The following is a 14618-nucleotide window of genomic DNA, read 5'->3' on the forward strand; positions in this document are numbered from 1 at the left end:
TTAAGTAATTCTTCTTATGATAGAAATAAATGGTTCTGCAGAAAGAGCTTTAGTACAAATGTCAGTGCTTTTAAAAAAAAATTTGGGGGGCCCTCCCTTGTGGCACAGCAGGTTTAAAGCACAGCACTGAGAAGCTTAAGCCACTTCCGCATGTGTTCGATTCCCTCCTGCCCCAGAGGTGACCACATGGCGTGGCAGACCTCTCCTGACCTGCCCGCTGCTCCCCTCAAGAGTGTACTTCGTTGATGTGCCTGTTCTGCTCCCTGCTCTGTCTCTGGTGAATCCTCTCACCCTCCGCATCTCTGGCCTGTACCCCAGTTCTATATGAATAAATAAATCTTAAAAAAAAAATTCTTTTTAGATGAGCGAAACACTACATGATACACACTTCAGTAACATCTTTGAAAATACAGCACCCAGTACAACGGTAGTGGAGGAAAGGATAAATAGATGAGACCACAACAAGTTAAAGAGCTTCTGTACAGCAAAAGAGATATTACAAAAAAACAGACATCCCACTGACTGGGAAAAAATTTTCTCACACAAAACTAGTGACAAAGAATTGATCACAAAGATATACAAAGAACTGATGAAACTCAACAAAAAATAAACGACCCCATCAAAAAATGGGCAGAAGAGCTAAAAAGACACTTCTCCAAAGGGGAAATGCAGATGGCCAACAAGCCTATGAAAAAATGTTCAACATCACTTATAATAAGGGAGATGCTAATTAAAATCACAATGAGGCCCTCCCTGGTGGTGCAGCGGGTTAAAGCACAGCATGGGAGGCTTAAGCCACTCCTGCCTGCCCAGGAGGAGATCCACATGGTGCAGCAGACCTCTCCTGACACGCCTACTGCTCCCCTCAGCTCTGTACTTCGTCCATCTGCCTGTTCTGCTCCCCACTCTGTCTCTGGTGAATCCTCTCACCCTCCGCGTATAAATAAATAAATAAATCTTAAAAAAAAAAAAACAAAAACACAATGAGATACTACCTCACCCCAATGAGAATGGAACATCTTCAAACAACTAGCAACAACAATGGTTGGTAAGGATGTGAAGAGAAAGAAACTCTCCTGCACTGCTGGTGGGAATGCAAACTAGTGCAAACACCATGGAAAACTGTTTGGCAGTTTCTCAAACTGCTAAAAATGGAGCTTCCATATGACCCAGCAATCCCACTCCTAGGTATCTACCCAAAAGACACAAAAACACTGATTCAAAAAGACACCTGCACCCCATGTTTATTGCTGCTTTATTTACAATTGGGAAGACATGGAAACAACCCAAAGGCCCAAGAGTAGATGACTGGATTAAAAAGATGTGGTACATATACACAATGGAATATTACTCAGCAACCAATAAACACATGCCTTTTGCAGCAACATGGATGGAGCTGGAAAAGATGGATGCTTAATGATATAAGCCAGAAAGAAAAGGAAAAATATCGGATGGTTTCACTCATAGCAGGAGTTTAAAGAACCAGGGGAGAAAATAATAATAATGATGATGAACAACTATATACCAGAGACATTTTGTGGGGGTGGAATGGGGAGTGGGGTCAAAAGCGGTGGAGGGAGGGAAGTGCACTGGACTATGGTGATGGTACATGGGTGATTTGGTGATGGGAAGCCCATGGGGATTACAACTGAGATGAAAAAAGGCACAAAGCAATGTAAAAATAAACTATTATTTTAAAAAATAAATTGCGGTTAAAAAATGTGATGTCGGCCCTCCCTGGTGGCGCAGCGGGTTAAAGCACAGCACTGAGAATCTAAAGCCGCTTCCGCATGAGTTCGATTCCCGCCTGCCCGGGAGGTGACCACATGGCGTGGCAGACCTCTCCTGACCCGCCCGCTGCTCCCCTCAGCAGTGTACTTCGTCAGTCAGCCTGTTCTGTTCCCCACTCTGTCTCTGGTGAAGCCTCTCACCGCCCCTGAGCCTCTGGCCTGTACCCCAGTTCTGTATGCACAAATAAATAAATCTTTTAAAAAAAAATGTGATGTCTTCTTATACCTTAGGTTTCTCCAAATCCAAAATTACTAATTTTTCTTTAAGATTTTTTTCATACATTCAAGAACGGAGTGTGAGTTAGAAGTGTGAGGGTAAATGGACTCACCAGAAACTGATTGGGGAGCAGAACAGGCAGATATACTGAAGTACACGGCTGAGGGCAACAGTAGGTGAGACAGAAGAGGTCTGATGCACCATGTGGGTTAGCTCCCTGACCAGGAGTTGAAATTATTTCTTAGTGATTGTCAACAGCTTGATAGCACTGAAACTTTAACCCCTGTGACACCAGGGAGGCCCTATTAAGTTTTCTTAAGAACACCTTAAATTTAATTCTTTGTCAGTTTACCTAGACCAATTCTGGTTAAACTGTAAATAGTAACTGCCACAAGCAAAAACTAGGCTGTGCCACATGTCAATTCTCCATGGATCCCTGCTTTGCTGGATGTCTGAATGCACTGCATGAGGTCTGTGCTCACTCTTACTGGACTGAAACATGGCAGATTTTAGTCCACAGGTCACTTTCCCATTATTTCTTTGTAAACTCGTGAATGTTCTTACAGAATCTTTTGCAGTCCTCAGAATATTCTCTAGCCTATCAGCCAACAGGGAATGCTCAGGCTGGGGATCATTCACCAGCAAGGGATTGTATTACTTGATCAATTTTGGTGGCTGACTTCCAATTTTCAGCACTAATTACTGGCACACAGATCTGCCGCATTTCATCGAGTTTGGATGACAGATCCTTGTTTTAAATGTGATCTTCAGTGATCTGAATGGGTACTCTTCAGTAAAGTTCATTTCTATTCTGAAGGCTCCCTTATATGGAGGGTTGAAAGGAAAAATAAGCCCTTGCCAAGTCAATAAATCAGCTTCATCAACCTGGGTGTTAACAGTTAGAGGTTTTCACTTTACATTTGCAGATTTCTTCAAGCAAATCATCAGCCTCCTGCTGGCCGCCATCTTAGATATGGTACTGCTGCTTTCCCTTAAATATTTTATAATGAAGTAGAAGTCTTTTCTTTTTTAAAATCTCATCTGAAATCTCTAACTTTACCAAGTACTCTCAGCACCTTGGTTGTATATCCCTATACCACATTCTATTACTTTTATAAATTTAAGCTATTTATTATGCTCAATTTATCCAGTAGTGTTTGCACTCCCAAAGTACAAGATGCATCATCCCAGAAAAGCATATCTATATCACACCAATAAATCTACATGTCTGTCTAAAGTATAAGTTCCTTTAAAGAAAGAACTGAATGATTTTAATTTCCATATTCCTAACACATAGTATACTAACACATAGTATACAGTCTGGCACATATGAAAATAGAATGAATGTTGAAATTATCACCACTGACACACCTAGTAATACTTGCTGCAGGTAGGTTCCACCAAAGATGCTAAATTAGTCAGCAAAAGTTTGAGAAGAAACAGCGCATTTTCGTGATTTCAAAGTATCTACTCTAAGACAATAAATACAAAAGAAAAACAGTAAACAATGCTGAGGTTTTCACAAAAGAATTTTTGGATTTCTGTATCATAAGTGACTGAGCTATGTATTTTCACCATATTGAAAAAGTGTATTTGGAATATCTAACCTAAAATACAAAATATGTGTGGCACATACCAAATAAACACTTTGAGCTACAGGTACATCCCTTGAGACACACAAAGAAATACAGTCCACAGCAGTAAAAAAGTAAAAGACCTCCTCAGTGCCCAACAAAAGACATGCCATCTGGTATTAAGACCCTTGGACAAAGAAAAAAATAGGGTTCCAACCAGTCCAAAATCAAACTGGTAGAGTACAGATGCTTGATTTTCAATTGATATACTTCTGAACAAACCTGTAAAACCATTTCAAGGAGAAAGCAACAGAAATTCACTTTTGTAAAGATGGCTCAATATTGAAATACTGACCAAAATGTCAGTTACTTGTAAGGAAAAAAGAACTTTGAACAGAGGGCCCTCCCTGGTAGCACAAGTGGTTAAAGCACAGCACTATGAAGCTAGTTGCAGCCACCGCAGCATGAGTTCGCTCTCTGGCCAGGGAGGTGACCCATGACACCTCTTCTGACTTGCCCTCAGCAGTATATTTCAGTTAATCCACTTCTTTTGTTCCCCACTCTGTCTCTGGTTAATCCTTTCAGCCCCCCAACCCTAACCCCTGCACCTCTGGCCTGCACCCCAGTTCTTCTATGTATGCATACATAAACAAATAAATGAATAGAACAGAAGAAAAGAACTATGGCTCCATTCTGAATCTAGGTGCACGCCATCAGCTGAAAATCTCTATGAAACTACGAGGCAGAAAACTAAGAGATCTTTTAAATAAAGCTTTAAAAAAAATCCTGAAAAGTCTTAAAACAAACTTCAATCCTTAGAGAAGTTGATGCACTCTGAAAATGTGTGTGTGTGTGTGTGTGTGTGTGTGTGTGTTTCTATCATCTAACTTGTATGGAAGAAATGAGCAAAAATAGAGAAATTAGTTAATTATTTATAACACACTCCCTGACTTAATACAGAGAAAGTGAGCAGGGGAAGAACAAAACTATCTACACCTAAACCATTGATTCCTAGACAGCGCCCCTAAAAGACTTTGTTTTAACACATCTGCCTAAAAAGATGCATTGCTATGATTCGAAGTAATGCTACGTAATCTACATTTTGAATAGCATTGGTTTTCAATCAGGATCCTAGAAAGTGAAAAACCAGAGTTATAAAGTAGTTAAAGCCCTCCCTGGTAGCACAACGGGTTAGGGCACAGCACTGCAAGCCAGCTTCAGCTGCTTCGGTATGAATTCAATCCCCAGCCCTGGAGGAGATCCACATGGCACATCAGACCTCTCCTGGCTTGTAAGCTGCTCCCCTCAGCAGTGTACTTCATCCATCTGCTTATTCTGCTCCCCACTCTGTCTTTGGTGTATCCTTTCACCACCCCTGCACCTCTGGCCTGCACCCCAATTCTGTAAGAATAAGTAAATCTTTTTTAAAAGAAAATCAGTTGAGGGGTCTTTCCTTTTCTCAGTGGTACAAAAGTAGAGCTCAAACTGGGGCAGCCAGCGTCACAGGAGACTAGACATTTAGAAACATTCTTCTCTTTGACAGAGGATTAGTTGAAAGGAGGTCATCTGAAACCATAACCAAAGGGGGCATGATGCTTCTCAAAAAATCTTAAGGAAAAGTTTTGCAAGCATCAGTACTTCCTGTTGGACTAGCTCTCTATAGGGAAGGGTGGAGAGGGTCAACTGATTAGTCAATGCAAAAGTTGAAGATAAAGTTCTTTTCCCAGAATATGTTTTTGAATTTGACATATAGTTACAAATATTTTAGGGTCCTGGTGGCACAATGGGTTGAAGCACAGCACTGTGAAGCTACCACAGCCACTGCAGGACAGGTTCTGTCCCCAACTGGGGAAGTGACCCATACAGAGAGACAGACCTCTTCTGTCTTGTCTGCAGCTCCCCTCAGCAGTATATTTTGTCAACCTGCCTGTTCTGCTTCCCACTCTGTCTCTGGTGACAGAGGTGGTAACAGGTAAAAGGTAACAGATAACAGAGCACTGAAGTATGATAAAATTGGGTTGTCTTCTTTAATTTTTTTAATATAGGCTTTTTTTAGATTTTTTTTTTTTTTTTTTTTTGCGTACAAGAACTGGGGTACAGGCCAGAGTATGGGAGGTGGTGAAAGGATTCATCAGAGATAGAATGGAGAAAAAAATAGGTAGACTGACTGAAATACACTGCTGAGGGGAGCAGCAAGCGAGTCCGGAGTCCGGAGTCTGCAATGCCATGCAGGTCAGCTCCTTGGCCAGGGATCAAACTCATGCCACAGTGGCTGGGAATGGCTTGATAGTACTGAGATTTCAACCCCTGTACCACCAGGGAGGCCTTCAAATGGGTTTTTTAAAAAACTCATTTATCCATATATACCTATAGTATGTATATGAAGACAGAATACTACAGGTTGAATTATAGTCCCTCAAAATTTCTTTGTTGACTTCAACATAAGCCCTGATAAAAAGAAGAAATGGGACGGGCTAGGGGACCTTCCATAGTGCAAGGGGTTAAATCACAGCATAATGAAGCTATCTGCAGACACTGCAGCACGAGTTCCATCTCTGGCCAGGGAGCAGACCTCTCCTGCCTCACCCTCTGCTCTCTTTGCAGTGTATTTCAGTGGATCTGCCTGTTCATCTCCCCCCTGTCTCTAGTAAATCCTGTCACCCCATACCATACCCTCCACACACCTCTGGCCTGTACGCCAGCTCTTGTATGCACAAATAAAGAAAAGGGGAAAATGAGGGCACAATGGAAAGATTGCAGTTATACTGCCACATGTTAAGAATCTACCAGAAATTAAGAAAGAGGTCTAGAACAGAACTTTCCAAAGCATCTTTAGAGGAAACAAGGCTCTACTGACACCTCACCTCCAAAACTACAACATAAAAATTTACATTATTTAAGTCACTTAATTTGTTAGGGCAGTCCTAGAAAACAATACAGGGTCCTCCCTGGTGGCCCAACAGGTTAAAGTGTAGCACTGTGATGCTTGCCCCAGCCTCTTTTGTGCGAGTTCAATCCCTGGCCAGGGGGTGACCCACATGGCATGGCAGACCTCTTCTGACCCACCCACTGCTCCCTTGAGCAGTATACTTAATCTATCTGCCTTTTCTGCTTTCCACTGTCTCTGGTGAATCCTCTCTAGCCTGTACACCAATTCTGTATACATAAATAAAAAAATTTTTAAACTAATACAAATTTTTAATGTGGGTCGACAAGTACATGGTATCAACTTCCTTCCTTTTTCTGTATATCTAAATTGTTTAATACAGACCTTTGCACCCCACCACCTCAGGTGTATCCTCCTCATGAAGTGATCCTGTAGTACATTCATGGTAGTGTCCCCTGCAAGCAGCAGCCCAGAAAGACCATGCTCAGTGTTAAGATCAGGCCTGGCTCAGAAAAGAAGAAAATCTGCCTTACAGCCAATCTGGCAGTGGCTTTGCTATATAGTCTAAAAAGGCCTGTTACTGCCTTTTCAGAGGAATTTCATTAAAGTGGGGAGAGGGGACAAAGATCTGAGTTTATATTTGAAGGCCTTTCAGGGTCAACTTCAGGGACTCCCAAAGTGATGAGGCTGTTAAGGGGAAGATGTCCTAAAGAACTCTACAGAGTCTTGTGGACTCCACCCCCTACTCCAGCTTTCAGGACTCTACCCCCTACTCCAGTGATTGGAAACTATAACTCCCAGCAGTACCAAGGAGAGAACTGACAGAACCCAAGGGCGGAGCTAAGCAGCATTCTAGGACTTAGGGGGATAAATAGGGTGCCATTTTCTACCGTGCTCTCTGGCTGGGAGGGGTGGGGGAGGTCTCTGACAGTGGGTCTCCAGCCTTTCAGTTAGTTTGTTATGAGAGCTCCAAGTCAGCCCAACCAGTAAGATATTCCAGTTACTTTGTATCCCTTTCTCTTTCCCTAGGTTGTTTCCTTTTCTTTTCCCCTTTTGTAAATAAACCTATTATTGACCCTTTTGTGTGTGCTTGCAGTATAACTGAATTTTAAGTGCAGAGGTGAGGCCTCACAGACAGGCAGCCCAGTTTACACTGGGGTGCTCTATAACAAGGCCATTAGGAAAAGAGGTCCAGCACAATGAATGGAGTTTAAGTCAAACTGGAACTGGCTCTTGACAAGGCTGGCATACACAAAGACTTGTTCTGCCACCTTTACTGTGTGTACTGATGAGCAGCAGTCCTTGCTTCAGTGGGAGCAGAATGAAAACAATTTTTATCTTAGGTCTGCAAAACATGCAAGAGAATTCTCATTTTTTTTCCCCCAAAGAAAATTGAGACTGGCTGTTTCTTCATCAGAAATTTATTTAAAAGATTTATTTCGCATACCAGAACTGGGGTACAAGCCAGGGGCATGGGGGTAGGGGACATGAAAGGATGCACCAGAGACAGAACAGGCAGATCAACTGAAATATGCTGCTAGCGGGCGAGAAAGGAGAGGTATGCAGGTATACTGCACCATATGGATAACCCTGGCTGGGGGATTCACCCTGACCAGGGGATCAAACTCCTGCTTCAGTGGCTGTAGCTAGCCAGATAGTTAAGGTAGTGCTGCTAAGATTTAACTCCTGAAACTACCAAGGAGGCCCTCTTCTTTAGCAGATTTTATACAGAGTTTTCTTTTTCCCTTGCTCATTTCATTTGGAGGAAGAAATCTGAGCTGTGTTGGGGTTACTAATACTTTTTGAAGATTTTGGCATCTATGTTCATGGAAAGTATTAATCTGTTTTTTCCACTTGTAATGTATTTATGTGATTTTTATTTTAGCTTCATTAAAGAATTAGGAACTAGGATGTGCAATAGGTTGAAGCACAGCACTATGAGGCTATTCGCAGCCTCTGCAGTACTGAGTTGGATCCCAAGCCAGGGAGAGTGACCCACATGGTGTAGCAGACCTCTACTGACCTGCCACTGCTCCCATCAGCAGTGTTTTTCAGTCAATCTGCCTATTCTGTTCCCACTCTGTCTCTGGTGAATCCTCTAACCCCCGCACATCTGCTTGTGCCCCAGTTCTTACATGCATAAATAAATAAATCTTAAAAAAAAATTAGAAAGTATTCCCTCTGCTTCTATTTTCTAAAAGAGATCATACAGAAAGAATTGATGTAATTTCTTCCGACATGTTTGTAAATGTTACAGGGTAGCTCAGAGTGGACTGGGCCACCTGCCTGTGGGGCCTCACCTGTGAGCTCACAACTGCAGGTACACACAAAAGGGTCAATAACGGGTTTATTTACAAAAGGAGAAAGGAATAGGAAACAACCCAGGGAAAGTGAGCGGGGTACAAAAACAAAGTAATTGCAATACCTTACAGCTAGGCTGAACACACCAAGTCACGCGGTCCAGAGAGCTACTTCCCAAGCGAGCCAGCAAGAGATAGGGAGTGCGAAATCCAGAGCCAGCCCTATTTATCCCCCCAAAAATGTCCCAGAATCCATTCCTGCTAGCTCCGCCCTGGGGTCCTACAGTTCTCTCCCTGGTACTGATGGGAGTTGTAGTTTTCAATCACTGGAGTAATGTGTTGGGTCCAGAAAGCTGGAGTCCATAAGACTCTGCAGAGTTCCTTTAGGACATCCTTCCCCTTAACATAAAGACTTCACCAATGAACCCATCTAGTCTTGGTGCTTTCTGTTTTGGAAGATTATTAATCACTGACTAAATTTCTTTATCTTTTAAGCTTTCCCACCACAAAGCAATTGCCCAAAATCTTCAGACACACAATTATTTATAACACAAAAAGGCAAAAAATGATAAAAATTATCTGCAAAATGTTATGGAATTCTGGGTACATACCCAGAGAACTGAAAGGGATACAAATATATGTGTACAGTCATGTCCACAGTAGCATTATTTGTAGTCAAAAAAAAAAAAAAGCAAATGTCCACCAACAGGTGAATGAAGAATAAGTAAAAAAATAAAAATAAAAAAGTGTACATACACTCAATGGAATTATTATTTGGTCTCAGAAAAAGGGAGATTTTGACATACACCATGAGGACATTATGCTTAATGAAATAACCTGCCACAAAGTAATAAATATAAATATAGTAAGGTTCTTTTTATGTGGGGTCTTTTTTTAAAGATTTATTGTATTTATGTATGCACAGAAGAGCTAGGGTATAGGTCAGAGATATGAGGGGATTCACCATAGACAGAGTGGGGAACAGAACAGGCAGATCTACTGAAATTCACTGCTGACGGGAGCAACAGGCAGGTCTTCTTAGGCCATGTGAATTAGCTCCCTGGCCAGGGAGCCAAATCATGTTGCAAAGGCTGGTAATACCTTGGTAGTGCTGCAACTTCATTCACCCTTTGCACCACCAGGAAGACCCTTATTCTTAAAATTTCAGCAAAAAATTAATGAAAGCTTTTGAGGGAAAAATGCTTATCTTGTACTTGGATACAAGAACTGGGGTACAGGTCAGAGTCATCAAATTCAAGAAAAGAGTAGATTGGTGGTTGGTATGGAATGGAAGAGAGAGAAAAATGGGGAGTGAAAGTGTTTAATGGCTACAGAGTTTCAGTTAAGAAGAACTGGAGACATTTTGGAGATAGATGGTGATAGTCAACATGAATGTACTTAATGTCCCAAAAGTATATACTTAAAATGGTTAAAAATGTGTTATGTACATTTCACCACAATTATAAAAAACAGATATGAAACCTAGAAGTCTTCATTAAGTATATGATGAACTCGTAAATGCTCACTGATGAACTATTTTTCCATTTTTGAGAGTGCTGAGGGAAGAAACAGGATGTCATACACACAGTAGTAAAAGAGAAAAGTCTCAAGTGAATTAATTTATGCAGAAATAAAGGCAGGGATACACCACATGGAGAAGGGAAAGAGGGCAATTCCAGGTGAAAGAAATAGCAAATAGGAGTAAAAGGGAAATATGAAGTTTCTTTGCTTTAACTAAAATACAACTAACACACAATATTATAAGTTTTAGGTATACTTGAGTATTTCTAAGTGCTTCATTGGCAAGACTGTGAGCAAAGACAACGCTGGACAGATATCTAAGTGCAGATGTTAGAATCTGATCTGAAATTTCTGTTATGCCAACCTAAACATGTCAAAGAGTTTAAATCTACCAGATAAAAAGAAAGCTTTTTGGACTCTATGAATACAAAAATGAGCAAACATAGTTAATGACTCCATTCATCTTACAGTTGAATACAGAATTCTAATATGAATATTTGCATCTTTCCTGGAAAGAAAAATAAACAACTTTCATCTGATTCCCACGGGGTCCCAAAAGTATAAAAACCACTGGTGTATGCAATGATGATTCATTCAGGAATGTAGTTAACAAATTTGAATTTTAAAAGGTAAATTATTGTGTACAATGTAAAGAAGCAAACTAATTTCATCAACCACAGAAATCCAAGTACCAAGGTAAGTACCCTCTCTGGTGGTGTTACTGGCTCAAGGGAAGCGCTATGAAGCTACCCATAGCCACTGTAGCACAGGTTTGATCCCCAGCCAGGGAGGTGACCCACATGGTGTGGCAGACCTCTCCTGACCCCTCTGCTGCTCCCGTCAGCAGTATATTTCAATTTTCCTCTTCTGTTCCCCACTCTGTCTCTGGTGAATTCTCTCACCCCCTGTACCTCTGACCTAAATCCCAGTTTTTGTATCCAAGTACAAGATAAACATTTTTTCAAAATCTTTTATTAATTTTCTTGCTGAAATCTAAAAGTTTACCTCTAACAAATAGGACACTAACAAACTTATCTTTCAGGACCTGACTTACATATAATGTATGCAACAAGAAAACATATTTTGCTATATAAAAATATATTACCTGCTTCTTCATAGCAAAAGAAATCATCAACAAAGTAAAAAGACAATCTACAACAGGAAAAATATTTTGTAAATCAAATATCTGATAAGGAGTTAATATGCAAAATATATTTTAAAAATTCATTTAATTCTATGGAGAAAAAAAAACAAAAAACCAAATTTATAAATGGGCAAAGGACCTGAATAGACATTTCTCAAAAAAGATCTCAATGAAAAGTCAACAGGTCGATGAAACGATGCTAGACACCACTAGTTACTAGAGAAGCAAAATTAAAACCACAATGAGATAGTGCCTGTTAGACTGTCCATTGGGAAAAAGACAAGAGATAGAACAGGTGCCAGCCTGGATGTGGGGAAAAGGGAAACCTTGTTTTCTACAGATGGGAATGTAAACTGATAGTGATTTACAGTATGGAGAACATAAAAAAAATTAAAAATAGAAGGACTGTATCACCCAGCAATTCTATTTCTGTGATCCTATCCAAAGAAAACAAAATTGGGCCTCCCTGGTAGCACAACAAGTTAAAGCACAGCACTGTGAACCTAGCCACAGCCACTGTAGTACAAGTTCAATCCCCAGCCAGAGAGGTGACCCACATGATATGGCAGACCTCTCCTGACCTGCCTGCTGCTCCCCTCAGCAGTGTACTTCAGTCAATCTGTTCTGTTCCCCACTCTGTTTCTGGTGAATCCTCTCACCCCCAGCACCTCTGGCCTGTGCCCCAGGCCTTGTATGCATAAATCAAGCTTTAAAACATTAATTCAAAAATATGTCTGCACCCCATGTTCATAAAAGTATTATATGTAATAACCAGGACATGGAAATACTTAGAAAAACCTAGCTTACTTCCATTATTAGATGAATGTACAAAGTTGTGGTGTACACACACACACACAATTATTTAGCCATAAAAAATGAGGAGGAAAAAAAAAAAATGAGGAGGAATTGCTACCACTCCAACAATACCAGTGGTTTTTAAAGGTATTATGCTAAAGTGGAATCAGTTAGAAAGACAAGGACTGCCTGTGATCTCACTCATAAGTAAAATCTTTGAAAAAAAGATTAGACTTGTACCATAGAGGATGGGGAGAGATTGGAAAAAGGTGGTCATAAGGTAAATAAGTACCCTGTATCTCATGTGCCATATGACTACAATTAACACAGATACATGTTACATAGGAAAAGTTGTTAAGAAAGGGTAAACCCTTGGCCCTCCCTTGTGGTACAAGGGGTTAAAGCACAGTACTATGAAGCTACCAACAGCCACAACAGCATGAGTTCAATCCTCAGCCAGAGAGCTTACCCACATGGCACAACAGACCTCTCTTGTCTCACCTGCTGCTCCCCTCAGCAGTGTATTTCAGTAAATCTGCCTATTCTATTCCCCATTCTGTTTCTGGTAAATCCTCTCACTCCTTTCACCTCTGGCCTATACTCCAGTGCTTGTATGTATGCATAAATAAATAAATCTTAAGAAAAAGAAAGTAAATCCTAAGAATTCTCATCATAAAAAGTTTTCCCTTTTCATTTTATTTATCTACATAAGATGGGATGCTGACTGAAACTACTGTGGTCATTTCACAATAAATGTAAACCAAACCACTCCACTGTATGCTTTGAACTTAGTGATGGACGGATAAACTTACATGTATATACACAAATCTATACACATGCACATCACATGATAGTTATCACATGATAGTTAACAAATCAGTGATTTGAACTTCCATGATCCATTCTGAAGTACAACTCCACATCACTTGAGAAGAAACATCACCCAAAAAAGCAAAAACACAGGCCTCTTTGGTGGTTCAAGGAGTTAGTCTCAGCACTATGAAGCAGACACTGCAGGAGAGTTGGATCCCTGGCCAGGGAGCTAACCCACATGGTGCAACTAACCCACTTGTCTCATCTGCTACTCCCATCAGTAGTGTATGTCAGTAGATCAACCTGTTCTGCTCCCCACTGTGTCTGTGAATCCTCTCATCATCCCTGTACCTCTGGCCTGCACCCCAGTACTGTATGCATAAATAAATCTTTAAAAAAGAAAACTCGGGCACTCCCTGGTGGCTCTGCAGGTTAAAGCACAGCACTAAGAAGCTAAAGCCAATTCCACATGAGTTCGATCCCCACCTGCCCCGGAGGTGATCCACATGGTGTGGCAGACCTCTCCTGACCCGCCCGCTGCTCCCCTCAGCAGTGTACTTCGTCAGTCGGCCTGTTCTGCTCATCACTCTGTTTCTCCCCACCCCTGCATCTCTGGCCTATATCCCATCTCTGTATGCATAAATAAATAAATCTTTAAAAAAAAAAATCAACTGTCTGAACAAGTGTTAAATGTATTAAATACAGCAAATGTATGGATTTAGGTTAGGCAAAGTATTCTTAAAATATGACATCATCCTGAGATTAGTGCATATTAAAAAAAAAAATGGTAACAACAAACACCAGTGAGGATGTGGAAAGAAAGGAACCCTCTTAGACTGGTAGTGGGAATACAAACTGTTCCAACCACTATGGAAAGCTGTGTAAGGAGCCCCAACTACTAAAAATGAAGCTACCAGATGACCCAACAATTTTACTCCTAGGAATCTACCCAAAGCACACAAAAAAATTCATTCAAAAGGAAACCTGCACCCCTATGTATATCACTGCTCTATTTACAATAGCTAAAATCTGGAAACAACCTAAATGTTGAAAAACAGAAATACTACTCGGCAATCAAAAAAGATAAATGCATGCCTTCTGTGTGGATGGAGCTGGAAGATATGACGTTCAGTGAAATAAGTCAGAAGGAAAAAGAAAAATACCAGATAGTTTCACTTATCTGAGAAATATAGGGAAACTGAACAAAGGGTCAGAAAAAGAGACAAAACTTGCCAAGGCAAACGACAGAGCTGAAGAAAACAGCAGATAATAGAGAGAAGGGGATCAAAATGGGGGAGGGAAGAAGCACAAGGGATTGTAGTGATAGTTCACAGGTGATGTGGTGGTGGGAACCTTATGGGGATTACAGCTGAGGGGGGAAATCAAATATTGTGCAAAAATGAACAATGACTTAAGAAAAATATAAAAGTTAAATTAAAAAATGGTAATATTCTGGGCCCTCCCTGGTGGCGCAAGAAGTTAGGACACAGCACTGCAGGCTGGCTGCAGCTGCCTCAGTGCAAGTTCAATACCCTGCCCCGGAGGTGACCCACATGGAGTGGCAGATCTCTCCTGAC

General features: G+C 40.9%; 1 protein-coding gene and 1 pseudogene across 2 annotated transcripts in view; both read right to left on the minus strand.

Annotated features, from left to right (window-relative positions):
• Positions 1-14618, minus strand: part of WDR33 (WD repeat domain 33) — a 104582-nt gene that overhangs the window by 81732 nt on the left and 8232 nt on the right. The window lies entirely within an intron of this gene.
• Positions 2540-2973, minus strand: LOC101637419 (annotated as a pseudogene).

Source organism: Condylura cristata, unplaced genomic scaffold (assembly GCF_000260355.1).
Source record: "Condylura cristata isolate star-nosed mole 26May11 unplaced genomic scaffold, ConCri1.0 scaffold00049, whole genome shotgun sequence".
NCBI classification, from domain to species: Eukaryota; Metazoa; Chordata; class Mammalia; order Eulipotyphla; family Talpidae; genus Condylura; species Condylura cristata.